The sequence below is a fragment of the Tupaia chinensis genome, unplaced genomic scaffold (assembly GCF_000334495.1).
Source record: "Tupaia chinensis unplaced genomic scaffold, TupChi_1.0 Scaffold144956_1, whole genome shotgun sequence".
NCBI classification, from domain to species: Eukaryota; Metazoa; Chordata; class Mammalia; order Scandentia; family Tupaiidae; genus Tupaia; species Tupaia belangeri.
In genome coordinates this window covers 1-12,434 of record NW_006204816.1, presented here as the reverse complement: position 1 = coordinate 12,434, position 12,434 = coordinate 1, and the positions used below count along the sequence as shown (strand labels likewise).

The window sequence follows — 12,434 nt, the reverse complement described above, 5'->3', positions numbered from 1 at the left end:
TCTTTCCCTCTCTCTCTCTCTGTCTCTCTCTAGAGGGCGCACTTGCCTTATAGAAAATCAAATTAATAATAAAATTAAGTAAAGAATTCATTCAAAAACATATAAAAATATATAGCATTTTTGTACACCAACAATGAACAGATTGACATAATCACTACTTAGGACCTAAAGGATGAATACCTTCATATGATTATAAATATTCAATATGCAAGGACTTTTTAAAAAATATTAGTTCTAAGCCCACATCCACTTGCCTTATTTAAAATAAATCAGTAAAGCTAGCTTTAAATTTTTATGTGACTGTTGGTCTCTATGTAGCCTTGGGTCTATTATACTCATTTCCTATTCATGCATTCTGAAAAGAAGCCTAAATAAAATTATTTAATGCAATACATACACACACACACACATGCACACACATCAATAGAAAATTGAAAATATACACAATAATCATGACAAAATTCAAACAAAATATTGGAGGTTTTTGTTCCCACAAGAAAATCCTGTGTATTGGGAAATTATTTCATATATAAAATAATCATTTTAAAAATGTAGAGTCAGCAGATAAAGTGGTAGTTAAGGCACCAAATTCCCACATGACCACCATGGTTCAAGTCTCAGATGTGGCAGCTTGAAGTTCACACCAAGCACATGTGCATGCATGCCCAAAATCCCAGCAGAAGAATGAAAGAGAAGGGATTGCAGCATGGCCATCCCCCATGGGGGATGATTTATCACTTTCTTTCTCTCTCTCTCTCCCCAGCAAGTACATACATCATATGGCAAACACATTAAAATGTGTTTCTTCTCCACCAAAGTGCATGTGAATTCTACCTAAACTTTAAGGAAGAATTGAGACCAATTCTCCACAATTATTTTTAGAAAATAGAAGCAGATAGAATAGCCCCAGTTAATACTGTGAGTCTATCACTATCTTAACTTTAACACTAAATGAAATAATTACAAAAAAAAGGAAAACTGTAAATAAATGTTTTTCATGAACTGGTGCAAAAATCCTCAAGAAAATACTGGAAAATGTAAACCAATATGCACAAAAATCTTACACCAAAACCAAGAGAGAATCATTCCAAGTTGGCAGGGATGGTTCAACATTCAAAAAATCAGTGTCATTCGCCACCACAACTAAAGAAGATAAATCACATTGGTTAATAAACCAAAAGCCTTTGACAAATCCAGGCTCACCTATTTAACCTCCAGTGACACTATTGTTTTTTTTTTTGTTTGTCTGTTTATTAAGAGGCTTTTGCATTACGGAGTGTACACTTGCAGAAGAGAGAGAGACAGATATAAGAGACCGTGAGAGAGAAAGTGAGAAATCACCCCTCTGATTGCTGCATGGTAATCCCTTCTCCTCCATTGTACTCCTGGGATCTTGGATACACACGCATGTACACACACACACACACACACACACACGTGATTTTCAAGCCACCGGGTCTGACTGAGACTTGAATTACAGTTAGCCATGCTGTGGTCCAGTAATGTATCCACTAGGCATCTGCTGGTCCCTAATTCTATGTCTTATTTTTAAGGCCTGTGGAACTATTTTGTGTAATATTGGAATTGTGAACAAATGGTAAATGTAGTGTCAAGTCCATTGTATTTCACAGTACAAAGAGTAAACATTTTTATAAAGAATAATTTTACTTAACTTTATTTATTTGTTTATTTTAATTTGACCAGAGAGGGACAGAGTGTGACAGAGAGACAGAGAAAGTGAGAAAGCAAACTGGTAGGTCCAGGACTTGAACCACGGTCAGCCATGTGGGAGTCCAGCACCCTTAACCACCATAATATAACTACCATGTATAATTTTGCAAATGAATGGAGTCTGTAAAAAGGCAAAAGAACTATACAAAAGTGGCTCTATCTTAGTTTATAAAGTCATTTCCCACTGTGATACAGGTTAACAATTCTCCTTTTCCACATGTATGCTGGAAAAGGCCAATAAAATAAATGGATGACTCATGAGGAGCCAGAATTCTCACCGTTGGAGTGAGTTTACAGATAAATAAAGAGAGAAGGCTACCATAATCCATGTGGTAATAGATTAGAGTTGGAGACCCATATTTAAAGCTTATATATACAGATAAATTCACAGGTTAGTAAACACACGTTTCTTTGCCGGTCAGCTGAGATGGGCCAAAGAACATGGTAGCAATGAGCCCATGGAGACCATGGAGGTTGGTTTCTAATACCATTTTTCAAGAGAAAGAACTAGGCTTCTTTGGTGAAGCAGCTTATTCTAAGCCTAGGAATTATACAAGATGAGCCTGGAGCATCTTGTAATACCAGGGAGAAAGGAAGTTCTAAGAGATCCATTATAATAGGGATATACCAAAGAGAGAGAGAAATTATCTGACAGGACTCTTAAGGTCCAAAGTGGAACAATTTGAGCAACAAAACAAAGTGCTATTTGGTTATAATTCAAAGTATAAAGTAAATATTTGTAAGTCCATACATATAAGTAAAAGTTAAAGTTCAATTATAAATAGATATATAAATCTCCTATGCAAAAAATATCTACAAATTTATGATGTTACACTCTCACTAAAGTGGAACATTTTTCTTCATTTTTTGAGTGTGTGCACCATCTGATATCATCTTTATAAAGAATAAAATTTTAGATGGAGAAAAAAAGGGACCATATTACAATTTAAAAAAGCCAACAGGCCCTCAGAAAGGTAATCAATGTTACAGTGAAAAGTGATTATGTCATTTGATAGTATGTACTCTTGATTTAACATAGTGACTATTACACTTCACTTCTGTGATGTTTCTATCAAGACCTTGTAACCAATATTCTTCACAATTGTGAAGACATGGATCAACCCAAATATCCAAGAGCATGTGAATGGATTGAAAAAAAAACGTGGCATGTATACTCTATAGAACAGTACTCAGTCATATCAACAACAACAACAAAATGAGACCTTGGCATTTGATATCAAATGAGGATTTAATGTCAAGTGAAGCAAGCCAGACAATGAAACACAGGTACTGTATGTCCCCACTTAATACAGTGAATATCTATAGCAGTGCTCTAGAGCAGAAACCAAAAAATAGAAGATATAGATTGTGTGGGGGGGGAGTAGATACCAGAAACAGTATAGGAAGGGGTGGGAGGGGAACAGAAGAGGGGGAGTCAGGGGAAGCAAAAACATTTAACAGGCACAAACATGAAAAGCCATTCGTTGATGGTAATACGCATGGTAATGTGTTGGACTAGACAAATATACAATATATTCATGCTAGGAAAAAAGTTATGTACACTGTAAGGATGTACAGTGATTTAAAAAATCGAATAAAAAATTTGTAGACAAGCAGATGGTGTAATGATTATGCTTCTGGACTCCCACATGGTTGACCTCAGTTCAAGTCCTAGATCTGGTGGCTTGAAACTCATGCTGGGTACATTGGTGCGTGCCCAAGATCCTGAAAGAACAATAGAGGAGAAGGAATTGCAGCATGGCCATACCCCCGGGTGATGATTTCTAGCTTTCTGTCTCTCTGCCTCTCTTATGAGCACATGGGCCCCATAGCAAAAATCTCTTTCAAGAGACCAACAGATGGCATAATAATTACGTTGCTGAAATCTCACGTAGTCAACCATGGTTTGAGTCCTGGACCTAGTGGCTTAAAACTCATGCTGGGCCCACGTGCGTGTGTGCTGAAGATCCCAAGAGGAGAATGGAGGAGAAGCGATTGCAGTGTGCCCATCTCCCCTGGTGGGTGACTTCTTGCTTTCTGTCTCTCTGTCTCTCCAGTGAGTACATACTCCCTATAGCGAAAATTTCTCTCTGAAAAAAAAATATCTAAAAATAAAAACAAAAATCAAAAAAATTTATAACCCCAGTCTGACCATAAGATACACATTAGACAAATATCAATCAAGGAACATTTTGGAAAATATCTGACCAGAGCTCTTTGTAACTTTCAAGTTTATTAAAAACAAAGAATGTGTGATAACCTCTCACAGCCTGGAGAACCCTAAGGAGAAATAATGACCGAATGTAATGGGTATCTTGGAGAGGAGATAATATAAAAGGGAAAATTATGTATGGGGTGAATAGGAACTCCATGTACTAGATTTTCCATAATTTACCCATAAATCTAAACGTGTTTCAAAAGCTTTATGAAATGTAAATGCCATGTAAACAGTGAGCTCTGAACTTGAATACAAATCTCATCACACATCCTTGCATGCCTAAGCAACATCCTTGTGTATATCTCTTATTCTTTATCTATAAAATCAGAATCCTGCCAATTTTACACAATGATTGAAAGAATTAAATAAAATGATGAATATAAAATGTCCTCCTATGACATGCATTGATTGGTAACTTTTTAGATACAGTCTTCAACCCTTCATGTATTCAGTCCCCACCTTCTGTCCCCACTTCCATTCTTCTATTTCCATCCTCAGCATCTCTGTATGATTTAGACAGCAGCAAGACCCTGGGTCTTGCTTCTCACATTGACCTGGGTGATCTTTCCACAGAGTGAGCCTGTTTAAGGACATCACCTGCTATCAACCCTGCACTGACTTCAGTAATTTCAGAGACAGGCTATCAATTCACTGATTGAAATATGAAGTCTCTGTTATCTGGCTGTGTCATCCTGACTCAGGTCGTGTTTTACTTTTTATTATTGGTAAGATATTAAGAACTGTTTGTTATTTCTTTTTATGTATTATTTTTATACATTCATCATCAATAATAATCAATAAACAATCCTCTCACAATTGCTAAGAGGAATAGAACCAACTCAAATATCCATGAACAGGTGAATGGATTGAAAAAGTGTGGCACATATACACTATAGAATACTACTAAGCCATAAAAAACAAGACCCTGGAATTTGATAGAAAGTGGAAGAACATGGAAGGTTTACTGCCAAGTGAAGCAAGCCAGACTATGAAAGAGAGACATTGTATGTCTTACTTAGTATATACCGAATGTCCACACTCTACGGTAGAAATGGAAAGATTGGAAGCTATAAAAAGATGGAAAACAGCTACAAATACTAGAGACAAGGTTGGAGAAGGTATGAAATGAGGGAGGATGAGAGGAAGGGAATCAAGCGGGAAAAGAAGGGAAAATATTTAGGGAACACAGAACTATTTGTAATTTCTTTAAAGCATCTTATAGTTTTGGGGCCAGCAGCAGTGTGGTCATTAAGACACTGGACTCACACATAATCAACCACAGTTCAAGTCCCAGACCTGGTGACTTGCTTTCTTTCTTCTCTTCCCGCTCTTTCTCTCCCCTTTCTCTCTGGTGAGTGTACATGCCCTGAAGCAAATTTAAAATAATAATGGGATAATGGTGATAAATAAAAATAAATAAATAATTCTTGAAAAAAGCCTTATAGTTTCATGAACCCTCATCCATATGTTTCCCTCTAATCCCTTGTCCACCGAAATATTTTTGTTTCTGCTTCAGGATTCCATACTATTATGAGCTTATCTGTGAAGCCTTTCAGAAATTCCCTAGGAAAATTCAACTTCTTCTGGATCCATCTACTTCAACAGGGTTGTAATTTGCCTAGGATACTGCTTTTATTTATTTATGTGTCTCTTTCTTCTGTTTGAACTAAGCTTCTCAAGAGAACGTGCAATGTCATACTCTTTTCTTTAACCCCAGAACCTAGTTTAGTGCCTACCATACCGTCATTATAGAATAAATATTTGAAGAATGACTAAAAGTGCAAACAGCAAAATGAGGTTAGACAGTTATTAGCATCAATGAATAAGAAAAGAGAATCTGTGAAATAAGAGAAAATTCTGTCCATAAAAGGATAACATATGACTGAGAGCCAACATCAGAGGAGGCAGATGGAAAGGGAAAAATATTTTAGTACATCCAGAATTTTTCTCCTCCATCAAGGATAGTAACATAGTAGAGTTTTGTATTATTAAATGTTTCTTTATGTTTTATCCCTGTTACTCCTTCTGGCATTGCTACCAATAAAGAGGTCCCTTGTGCTATACCACAATCCTGACATCTGTGAAGATGCTTTGACTCACCTGGACATTCTCGGGGAACTGATATGGTTTCTTCCCTTGCTGAAAAATAAAGTTGTAAGCTTTGACTCCAGGAAGAGTAGGAAGGGGGGACCATTCTTGGGAGTTCAGGAAGGCATGGCTGGGGTTCCTCCTCTCTTGAGATTAGTATAGTAGACTTGAGAGGGGGGAGCAGGAGCATTTAGAGTTTCTGCAGCTTTCAGAGGCTGAATGCCCATGAACCTCATTACTAAAGTATTCTTTTGTCTGTATTCCCCATGTTCACTGGAGATATAGAGAAATAAAAGAATATACACGTGTGCCAGTTTTGACCACTGGGAGGCCTGTTTGAAAACCATATAAGTCTTTTTTTTTTCTTTTCTTAGAGAAGTTTTTGCTATAGTGTGTGTGTGCTTGCCAGAAAGACAGAGAGAGAGAGAGAGAGACAGAAAACGAGAAATCACCCCCTAGCGGAGATGGTCACTCCTCAATCCTTCCTCCTCTATTCTCCTCTCAGGATCTTGGGCATGCATGCACACACGCCTGGCGTGAGTTTAAGTTACTAGGTCTGGGACTCGAATTGTGGCCGACTACATGGGAGTCCAGAGACAGAGCCATTATGCTAACTGCTGGTCCTACCATATGAATCTTTTATCCCACTTGACTCCTTTATTTCAGAAGGTGGCACCTTTCTTTAGGGGTGGTATTAAGCATGCAATGTCTCTAACTCATTATTAGTGTGCATTTCCTTCCCTGAAGAGCTAAGGGACATAAGTGAACATGTGTGCTGACCCCTCTGGGAGTCTTTGAAGACACTTATTTTATTATTTTTTCACTATTTTTTTTACATCAAATCACTGTATATCTTTTTTTTAATTTACATTTTTAAAATACATTCAATCACATTATTTAGCTTGCAAGGTGATCATTTCAATATGTGAACATTTCTCCCCAGTCCAGTTGATCAAAACATAACAACACTACCTCCCTGTCTCAACAATGCTGTCTCCATATCCCTCCTCCAAATGTCTTTACACCATACTGCATGAATTTTCCCATCATGACTACATTGCATATCAGTCCAAAGACATTACCATAAGAGAGAGAGATTTTAGTTTATGTTCTGTGGAAAGTGTAAAGCATTCCAACAAAGGGTTTTAATGTAGATTTCTTTTGGACTCATGCTGTTGATTGCCAAGACTATTGTAATAGTCTGACCATGGTGCTGAATAAATGTGTCTTTTTTTAAAAAAATGTGTTATGTAAAGTTACTTTACTCTGAAGCCACTCTGGTAAATTTCCTAACAGTGTGAAGTTACCACTATACCACAGAACTAGCCCTCTGGTCTTCTTGTATTTGGTTTACCAAGTTTCCATTCTCAAAGAATTAGTCTATCAGGGCAGCAGGTGGCATAATGGTAAAGGCACTGGACTCCCACATGGCTGACCACAGTTCGAGTCCCAGACCCAGTGGCTTGAAAATCACCCCAGTTGCATGTGTGTGCATCTCCACAATCCTGAGAAGAGACTGGAGGAGAAGGAATTGTGCCATGGCCATGCCTCCTGGAGGGTGAATTCTCACTTTCTCCCTTACTGTCTCTGTCTCCCTCTGCCAAGCACATGTGCCCTAAAGGAAAAGCCTCTTAAAAATCAATGCAATAGTATTTGGAGAAACACCCATCATTATCATTTGAAATAAGTGAGTCTTCCCCCGTGACTTCTGCTCAAACTTGGAAATTACTTTTAGGAAAAGAAAGATCTGAAATGTGAAAAGAAGTTCACAAACAAGAAAATGAATGTACTTAAAGCAATCCCCCCCCCAAAAAAAAGCAATGTTAGAAAATACAAATAGCATTATGTCTCATAACTGTATAATTACTACTTGTTCACATTGTAGGTTAATAATAAAAAAGAAAAAAAAATACATGAAGTATATGGAATCGTTGACTTAAGGGCCACAGGGATAAAGAGAGATAAAAGAGAAAGATATCTGAAATACCAAGAATGTCAGGATTTGGGGGCTAGCAGGTGATATGGTGGTTAAGGCCATGGATCCTCACATGACCAACAGTGTTTATGGACCTGGTAGCTTAAAATTCATGCTTGGGGGATAAGCAAACAGTGTGATGATTATGTTGCTGGACTTCATGTGGTTGACAGAGGTTCAAGTCTTGGACCCAGCAGCTTCAAACTCACACCGGGCATGTATGTGTGTGTGCCCTAAGTCCTAAGAGGAGAATGGAGGAGAAGGGATTGTGGGATGGCCATCCCCTCAGGGGGGGGGGGCATTTATTACTTTCCCTTTCTCTGTCTCTCTCTAGCAAGTACAGTCACCCTACAGCAAAAACCTGGGGGGAAAAAAGTCAGGATTTTAGAACGCTATTCTTTCCTGTCTTTTCTTTTATTTTTCTTTTCTTTTCTTTCCTTTTTTTTCATTTGATCATGGTACATCTTTATGGCAGACAAAATGAATCTTCCCAATGTGAACATGCCACATATTAGTCCAAATGTGATTTTTCTCCTTGATTTTCTCTCCACTTTCCCCTACCACCCACCCTTCTACTATGCTGTGTCTAGCCATTACGTTTTAAAGTGTATTTACCTATTTCTTCCACCAGACAGAGATCAAGAGAGTGCCTAACACCCCAAAAAATCTTCATAATACAACCCACCTCCAGTCTCACCCAGCCTGGATCATGACACAAGAACACCCAGTTATGGGTTCAGCACTGGGATAACCAGTGTACATCACTGAAGCAGTTGTGCTGGCCTCAGAATTGTGGGTATCAGCTGAACTGAGGTACACCCCAAGACCTGTGCCATAAAACAAGAACACAACGGAGAGGTGAGACCCACAGGTGGAAAACGCCTTATATTTCCCTCTGGTGGATGTAATCTTCAGTATGGAGGAGGTAATCCAGGAGTAAGAATAAAGGATCCTAGAAAAGGGAATAATACCCATCAGCCTAGTAGTGAGATATGTCTTGATGACATTGAAAAGGGTGTCTGAACAGGCCAGCTGGACAATCTGGTTGATTTCACAGAAGAAGTGGTGAATCTCCATGTTGGAGCAGAAGGACAACCATAAGATCAGCAAAACCCAGAACAGGGAGTCCAGGACACTCAAAATCCAGAATGTCAGCAGCACCACGCCACAGAGCTGGGGGCTCATGATGACCGTGTAGCGTAGGGGTGACAGATGTCCATGAACCAGTCATAGGCCATCACAGACAGCAGGAAAATGTCTAACTCTCCATACAGGATAAAAAAAATGTATTTGGGCAAGGTTCACAGGTTATGGTTTTGTTCTGCACACAATGTTCAGCAGCATCTTTGCGACGGTGGTGGAGGTAAAACAGATGTCACAGAAAGACAAGTTGGAGAGGAAGAAGTACATGGGTGTGTGCAGGTGGGAGTCGGTGATGGTGGCCAGGATAATGAGTAGATTGTCAGTCAGAGTAATCAGGTACATGAATAGGAACAGCCCGAAGAGGATGGGCTGAAGGTCTGAGTCTTGTGAGAGTCTGAGAAGGATGAATTCTGAAAAATGTGTGTGATTTTTTGGTTCCATGGAGCTGGAGTGACTGTTGGGAAAGAGGCAATAACAGCAATCATTTACAAAGATGTTATTGGGACTACCTGCAATGGTGTGCTCTGAACAGTGCTGCTTGGCAGGCTGAGGGCACATGGAAAGCTCAGGTTTGCTTCCACACCCACCCTAAAAGGCCAAGCATAATGGTGGGTCTTATAGTCCCAATTGGAAGACTGAGACAGAAGGATTACGAGCTCAGGGCCAGCACAGCCAAGATAGCAAACCCTGTACAGAAGACCTGGGCATGGTGGTACACTCTTGTGGTCCCAGCTACTCGAGAGGGTCAGACAGGAGGATCATGTTCCAGGGAAACCTTCAGTATAAAGAAGGAAATGTTGGGGACCAGCTGGCGATATGGTGGTTACTTAAATGACTGAATGAGGGGATCAAGTTACTGGCCCTACGCAGAACTTGAAAAACACATTCAGGGAACCAGCAGATGACATAATGCTTCTGCTGCTTGACTCCCACACAGTTGACTGTGGTTCAAGTCCCAGATCTAGCAACTTAAAACTCCCAGTGGGGGTGTGTGCATGCATGCCTAAAATCCTGACAGGAGAATGGAGAAGGGATTCTGGAATGGCCATCCCCCTTGGGCAGAGATCTCTTGCTTTCTGTCACTCTGTCTCTCTGACGAGTGCACATACCCTATAACAAAAATCTCTCTCTCAACACACACACACACACACACACACACACACATTCAGATGTGTGTGAATGCCTGTTTTTCAAGTTACTGGGTCTCGGATTCAAACTACATAGAAGGCCATGTGCGATCCACCACACCACATGCTGGTCCTACATATTGGGTTGACAGAAAAGTCATGATGCATTTTTGCATAGAAAAACATGGAAAAATACATCATGACTGACCAGCAGATATCAAAAAGGTTTCATTGCTGGATTCCCATTTAGTCGACTGTGGTTTGAGTGCCGGACTGGTGACCTAAAATATACACTGCGCGCGTGTGTGTGCAGGCCCAAGACCCTGAGAAAAGAATGGAGGAGAAAGGATTGTGGTGTGGCCATCCCCCTGGGGGTTGATTTCTCACTTTTTGTCTCTCTGTCTTTCTCTGTTTTCTCTGGTGAGTACACATGTCCTATAGAAATAATCTCTCAAAAAAAGAGAAATACATCATGACTTTTTCGACAACCTAATATATTTTTATGTAAAACAAATGCATTCCTGTTTTTGTCAGTGGATCCCTTAAATATTTACAGGTTTAAAAACATATCCATTATCTGCTTGCCACTGCCCTGACTCAAGATAGCAAACTGGTCCTTAGTCAAAATGTACCCTTCAATGCCAGCTCCCTGATGCAATGTCTGTAAGGGAGAATTATCTACATCCTTGCTTCTCAGAGTGTGGTCCATAGACCAAAAACATCTGCATTGCTGGAAAGTTTGTTACTCATGCAGGACCTCTGGTTGCATCTACTGAATCAGAATGTGCATTTTGCCAAATTCCCAATGGGTATTTTATAAGAATGGCATCAGCAAATGCATTGTGTCATGTCTGGCTTCATTCACTGTTGATTACTCAACATGTTTGCACCCCAATTCCTTCTGCCTAAAGGACTTTTTAAAAGTTTTTTTACCATAGGACATGTCCACTCACCAGAAAAACAGACAGACAGACAGAGAGACAGTGAGAGGGAAAGTAAGATATCACCCCCCAAAGGGGATGGCCGCACTGCAGTCCCTTCTACTCTATTCTCCTCCTGGAATTCTGGGTACACATGCCTGGCATGAGTTACAAGCTGCCAGATCCAGGATTAGAACTGCAATTGACCATGTGGGAGTGTAGTACAGTGCCTTAGCCAATATGCCACCTGCTGGTCCCTACCTAGAGGACACTTACCTTGAAAACTCCAACTCCTTTTACAAGATTCATCCCCCTCAAAATTCAGACAATCTCTTTTCTTGTGTTTCTTCCTCTCAAATAACTGCCCCTAGGAAAAGCTGAACATTCTTCATTGCATTCAGTCTACATTATGTTGCCTATTATGGAGTATTATATTGATTTGATTTTTTTGTTTGTTTTTGTCTACTCTTTGTGTTATCCCTTCCTTTATTTCACAACACAGTTGATGTTCGGCATAGAGTAATTCCTGGTTGTTATTGCCTCAGTGAATGGAGAAGTGAATGCAAGAATAAATGCATAATTACATGACTTTAAAGGAAAGTCATTAGTAATGGAAGAAAGGATCGAGGATACAGAAAGAAAAGCTGAAGCGAGTGTGGAGGATACAAAGGAGGGACAAGCAAAACAAAAAGGACAGCTGACAGTACTGAATAAAAAACCATAGCAGAGAAACCATATTAAATGTTTGGAGCAGAGGGGTGTGGTATTATCTGTTGAATATATTTTGTATTTTATCAACTGTACTGTACTGTTCACCTGTTGAAATATCCACATTGTAAGACCAATAATAATGTGATTGAATGTATAAAATAAAATGAAATGGAAAAATAAATTAATAAACAATGTTAGGGGGACCAGCATTTGGCGTAATGGCTGTGTCGCTGGACTCCCATGTAGTTCAAGTCCTGGAACTGGTGGCTTAAACTCATGCTGGGTGCGTGTGCGTGTGTGCCCCAGACCCTGAGAAAAGAATGGAATTGTGGTGTGGCCATGCCCCCTGGGGGATGATTTCTTGCTTTCTGTCTCTCTATCTCTCTCTGGTAAGCACATGTGCCCTATAGCAAGAACCTCTCCAAAAAAACGAAAAAAGGTTAGGAACCAGAAGGTAGCATAGTCGTTAAAGTGCTGGAAACTCACATGATTGACCACAGTTCAAGCCCCAAACTGGTGAC

The 12,434-nt window shown here is 39.6% G+C and overlaps 1 pseudogene; it reads right to left on the bottom strand.

Annotated features, from left to right (window-relative positions):
* Positions 1-8,705: 8,705 nt before the first annotated feature.
* LOC102474104 (olfactory receptor 7A17-like) lies at positions 8,706-11,511 on the bottom strand (annotated as a pseudogene).
* Positions 11,512-12,434: the final 923 nt, after the last annotated feature.